Source organism: Pithys albifrons, chromosome 7 (genome assembly GCF_047495875.1).
Source record: "Pithys albifrons albifrons isolate INPA30051 chromosome 7, PitAlb_v1, whole genome shotgun sequence".
NCBI classification, from domain to species: Eukaryota; Metazoa; Chordata; class Aves; order Passeriformes; family Thamnophilidae; genus Pithys; species Pithys albifrons.
Genome location: NC_092464.1, coordinates 33356290 through 33362289, shown reverse-complemented (window position 1 = coordinate 33362289; position 6000 = coordinate 33356290). Strand labels below are relative to the sequence as shown.

General features: G+C 45.1%; 1 protein-coding gene across 3 annotated transcripts in view; it reads left to right on the top strand.

Annotated features, from left to right (window-relative positions):
- Nucleotides 1-505: 505 nt before the first annotated feature.
- The window catches only part of OSBPL3 (oxysterol binding protein like 3), an 82784-nt gene continuing 77289 nt past the window's right edge, over nt 506-6000 (top strand). For all 3 annotated transcript variants that reach the window (XM_071560948.1, XM_071560951.1, XM_071560946.1), the window contains exon 1: nt 506-736. The gene's annotated coding sequence lies outside the window, so the exon portion shown is untranslated. The remainder of the gene's footprint in view (nt 737-6000) is intronic.

Genomic DNA, 6000 nt, shown 5'->3' with positions numbered 1-6000 from the left:
GGGGAAGGCGGGGAGGGGTGGTTTCCTCCCTCGGAGGAGTTCTTCTCGGGGCGGCGGGCAAGGGCAGGCGCGGGAACTGCTCGCCGTGAGTGGGAAGTGATGCCCTCGGGATGCTGTGGGTGCGGCGATCCCCCGAAAAGCCCTCTCTCCCGGCACCCATTCGCACTTCGCTACTACGACGCAGAAAGCCGCTCCCTTGGGACGAGGCGGCTCAGGGGAGCCATCGCTCCCTCGGCTCCCGCAGGGCCGCTGCGGGATTAGCTCTGCGCCCGCTCTGCCCCGCCCCAGCTGCTTAAGGGCGGCTCGCGGGCTCAGCTCCGACTTAGCCCGGGAATCCTGTCCCCGCGTCCCCTCGGGGACCACTCCCCACCTGTCCGTGGGCGCTGCCCGTGACGTCATGGAAACACCCCCTTCCCCCGCCCCGCCGGCCGGGAAGGCGGGCTGGCACAGCGCAGCTCGGGGCGGCGGGGCGGGGGCAGCGGGGCGGCTCCTCCCGTTGGCCGGCCCGGCCGTCAGTCGAGCGCGGCGGTCCCGCCGCCGGTCCCGCTCGCGGGCGCTCCCCGGCAGTCGGAGCGAACACTCTGCACGGACTGCCGCAGGTGGAGCGGCTCTTTATGGTGGCGGCTGTCGGTCCTGCCAGACTCGTTCTACCTTCCTCCTTCGCTTCTGCCTGCGGGGCGCCGCTGCCCGGGGGCCATGGCGGGGGCGCCCGGCGGGCCGTAGGTGGGGAGCTCAGGTGGGTGTCCGCCGAAGGCGCGGGGCGGGCCAGGGCGGTTTGGCGTGGCGGGCGAAGCCCCGGGCGGGTGGCGGCGGTGGGCGCTGCCCTCGGGCCGGGGGTCCGCGGGGCGAGCCGGCCTGGGACGCGAATTCGGCACGCGAGAGAAGTAGCGTTTTAGTGCACAGAGAGCACCTTTCCCTCCCGACTGGCAGCGACGGCGCCCGGGGCTGGTGGCCGGGGCTGCTTCTGCTGAAGCGCCTTGTCCCGTTTGCTGCGCCGAGCCCTTCTCCAGCCTCCTCCTGCGGCCCTCGGGTTCCCCGACCGCGCTGTCACAGCCCCACGCGGCTGCTCCGGTGCGGCAGCCAACTTAGGCACCTTTCCCTGCGCTGGGAGGGTGCTGCTGGGGGGTTATATGACTCCCGGCGCCCTCCGTGTGGCACCGACACCGGGCTGGCGCTGCGCGGGGAGCAGTGGCTGTCCCCGGGCTGGGCTGGGACAGGTCTGCCCGCCTGCTGCGGGCTCTGGGGAATCGCCCCGCAGCCGACTGGCAGTGAATGGAACTTAAAAAAGCTTGGGCTTCTTTGCAAAGCCGTCACTCTCCTCTAATTCTGTAGTTCTGTGTGCTCTTGTAAAATAAAATAAATAAAGAAAAACCCACCAATGTTATTTTTATTTCTTGCCCGCATCTTAAAGAAAATAAGTTAATTAAATCCAGCTTTGGTTTCCAAGTTGATTTAATTTCCATTTGAGGACCAATTAAGGAATAGGAGCTTTCAAATACTCCATTACTTGAAAACTGTTTGGTGTACAACTCAGTGAAGTACTCTTCACCAATGCACTTTTATTTTTACTAGGTGGATATCTGGAATGGCTAGTCTGGAATAGCATTTAATAAATGTAAGGTAACTTGTCTGGCTTAGTTTTGTCCTAGGCCTCTAATGATGGTAGCAGTGCTCTTTCTCTGTTTTCTTGAGAAGGGACACAGGGAACAGTTGCTTCATCACTTGACTTTCATCGATTAATCATAGAGTTCAGAGTGTTTCACTCTACTTAATTTCAACAGAGCTTGTAAGTCTGGTTTGGTTATTTAAAGCATGTGTTTTCATGAACATTTTCTGTAAAGCCATGAGTAACAATAGTTTTCATTTCCATGAGCTTTGTTTTCTTTATTGAAAACGTTTTAAAAAAAGATATCTTTAATATTCCTTAGTCAGTACTTGCAACAGATTAAGCTAAGTACTTTTCCCCTGTGGCTCCTAGGCCATTTTCAAAGCAATAGCATTCACAAATCTTTACCTTTATCTTCACTCTTATATTGCCTTCCCCCATACATTGCTTTAGGCCCACTTGTGTCCTCTCTTTTATCATTTTGTGTAATATCTGGGTTTTCATGCAGGAAAGGTGGGAGGGAACTTTTAGGTATTGGAGATATTCTCTGTGTGCACTGAACAATTGTGGTTGTTCTGAAATTACTAGTATGTTCAATAAAGACAGGAAATGATGGTGAGACTGGGCTGGAGTCTGCTTGTTGCAACACTGTGGCTAGCTCATTCACTGTTGCAAATGTAAGTGTACTGTATTTTATACAAAACCTTATTTGGTTTAAGTAGATGTGTGCACACAGTGGTAAAGAATCGTGTCTTGTTCAAGCCACATCTATTATAAACAAATGTGTGTCAGCCATTCCTTTGTTTGTTGCATTCTCTGGTCTTGTTATATACTGTGGAGAAGTAGAGTCAAAGGGGATTTCCTGGATCTTATGGCTTCTAACTGTAAAAATAAGTTTTCTGTTGCTACAAATGGTACTATTAGCTACTAAATGAGAAGAGCCTTTCTATTGAAAAGTTAATTAATACATAAAGTGCTAATATGTTTTAGGTTTAAACTGGATTTGCTGTAAGGTGCATTTCAAAACCATGCAGTGATGAACGAGGCAGCAGAATGAGTGTGTAAGTGTGCAGTCATGGGGTATTTTATAGGTCAGAAGAAGCATAGTGTCTGTATCAGCATATTTTGATCATATTGAATTCGATCTCACTTTAGTTCATTTATGTTAAGATTTGACTTGCCAAAGTCATGAAGTTTTGCTGGTAAAAGACTGAGGGGTAGATACTGTCATACACCGCTGCTAATATAGCTGAAGAAACTTCTGTGAGAATCTAATTGCTTTTTCCTGTATCAAGTTTCAGATAATAGGATGCAGATATTATGAGATCTGACAAAAACCATTCCAGATAGGGACTAATGTGTTGCCAAATTTACTCTGCTCTTTGAGATGATGGATTTACATTGTCGGTCTTCTGCATTAATAGTTATGTTAAAGCATTATACTTTGGGCGACACTGTTTTTAGGCTCCTGCAGCTTTCACTTGTGTTGTCCTTGAATATTTTGCCTTGAAATTTATGTTTCATTGCTTTATTTTCTCACTTATCTGAAGGACAAGGAGATTTTGTCTATGTGACATTCTGTCCTGTTGTGGGTACTTGCCCTTATTCTGTGAACATAAAATATATCTCCTCTGTGTTATCTTACTACGTTAGAGTGAATTTTTCTGCCTGCCTTCAAGGGTGAGTGATGTGGGTGTTGATGCTAATGAATATGACAGTCTACATAAACTTGAAGACATAATAGCTAAGAAAAGCACAGCTGTGGTCTGACCCTGGTTGCAAGGATATCTATAACTCCTTCTCCGTTCAATATGTTTTAGGTTGTTGCTCATGCAAAGTTCTTGAAGATGCTTGTGACTTTTACATAGTGCATATGTTCAGAAATGAATTCTGTTACATATGAAGTTATGACATGAATGGTATTGGAGTTGTAGTTTTGGAGCTCTGTCATCATGAACCTCATGGCATGTTGTTGCAAGTTGCTTGAAACATTTAAAAATAGCATTGAGGACTACCTCAACTAGGGAAGAAACCAGAAAACATGAACAAATTCTGATTTTCTGCATTCATCTTTCCCAACTGAGGTAATTATTAAATGATCAGAACTGTTGTACTACTGGAGTTTTTTGTTTGGTTTGTTGTATTCTTCTAAGATACAAATTCAGTGGCAATTCTGATACCTGCCTTGTTAGTAAAAGCATTGAGGACTGCTAGCTGAAACTGAGAAATTTATTTGGCCACTGCAGCTCAGCCCCTAAAGTCCTGCTTCTCTGGTGTGCCAGAACGACACTGACTCAGTGCAAGCTCCTTAGGCTAGAAGTCACGTGTTGGTGTGTAGCACTGAGCACAGCGGGGCTTAATCCTATTTCAGTGTCTGGGCGCTCTGTGATGTTAACTACAAAAGTAAAAAAATACAGTTGAGCCACTTTCATTGTGGCAGGTGCTGAGCAGATTTTGCAATGCCTGTTTGCTCTTTGCTAATGATTCCCAGTGTTTGTGTAAAGGCTATTCTAGACATGCCTCTTAAATAGTTTTCTGTGTGAAATACGTACCGATAAGCAAGGAATCCCTGTTATGTGCAACAGGAGGGAGAACTGACTTTCACTGACATCTGAGCCCTAAGATGAAGTAATGCATTGAGAATTGCTATGTGCGTCTACCTCTTAATATCTAAACTAAATAATTGTATATCTGGCTGTAAGACAGGCAGCCTGACATAAAGATAGAGGCTGCCTAATAGCATCTGGTAAGTCACAGAAGGAAGGCTGAAGATTTAATGCTTTATGTGCTTCTGTGCATTGCTTTTCAATTTCATAACAATTTAGTCTGAATTTGAAAATTCTTCCTTTGAAGTCACTGAACAACATAGTAGGCAAGCTCTACATTCCTTGTCCAACCATGAGATATGTATATTATAGCTCTGTTTCTAGATTCTCACTTTCAAGTCTAGTTGTTAAATTACAAGTACTTGAACTGAAGATTTCCTCTCTAGTCTCTAAGTTGTGGAGTTTTGATGCCTGAATTATATTTAGGTTGGCAAACACAGCTGCTACCATGTCAACACATAATTATTTCCTTCTGAGCGTTGTCTTTGGCACTTACGTTAACATGGATGTGCAAACAAATCTCCCTTCTGCCTTCTGTTGTAATGTAGGGATTGGAAATTAAAGAGGTATTTCTTTAGATTCATCTTTCCGTAATAGTAACTTTTTAATGATGGCTTCAGATTCTGCCTGCATATTGGTTGAACTGAAACATAAGAAACATGGTAGTGTGTGGTGCTACAGTTGTCATGCAGCACTTGTATTAACTTGCTGCTCTTAGAATGAAGACTGTAACAATACATAGGGTGGGTGAGAAACTCATCCTTGTTTGTAACAGTGTTTCTATCTATTCTCTGTTTACTGTAGTGTTATCTGTTGAATTTCATAACGAATTCTTTTGCTATCATTAGGAAAAAAATAAGGTACTGGGTTTTCTGGCCATTCAGTGTATCCTCTGATGAATGTTTTCAGGATAGAAGTTTGAAATGTTTCCCTTACTGAATGCAGTCACACTCTTCCCTCATTTTAATTGCAGCCAATTCTGTTATTATAGCTTGTGATGACACTGCAATGAGTCTGTTATCACAAGTTTAATCTCTTATCTGTTGTGCCAGTTGTTTGGGTCATTTTTAGGTTACTTCCCTCTTATTTGACACCATTTTTTTTCACAATTATAGTGGCATTTCCTACTCACAGCATACACATTTTTTACTCTTCTGACCTCAGTCTGTTCCACTTTCGTATAGTTGCTGGTGAAAATGAATGAAGCTCCTTTCATAATGGGTCCAATAAAGTACAGCTGTGTGGCTGGACTCCATTTGCCTTACGTGTATACTTTTCTCTGCCCAGAGAATAGATGAAATCACTGAGGAGTTAATTTCTGAACAGCTTGTCAATCAGTAAAAGAACCATGTGTGCAGGAGACTTTATCCTTCTCAGTGCACAAGCCCATCTGTGTCACTATTAATTCTGCTTGTTACAGAAGATTAAGTCCTTCAAGTTTTCCTGTCAGCAGAGTAGGTTATAGGTCTCTGGTACTTTCTTTCACCTTACCAGCCACACATGTTAAAAACATTTTGTTGCAATGTCTCCCTCCCCTTCAAGATAATTACTTTGTCAGTGTGCCTAGAAAAATAGCAGTGAGGAGGGATCATTACATCATACTCCTAGTTGCTGAAGGGAAATGTACAATTCTTATTTTTACAAAACTTTTTCTGTCCTATCTGCAGTGACATATGACTTTGAAACCAGTCTTGATAAGTTTTATTGTCAAAAGTCTTCTGGTGCTACCTCAGGCTGCAAGACAGAACCAGGGTGTCTTCCCTGAATACAATGTGGAAGACGTTGCTT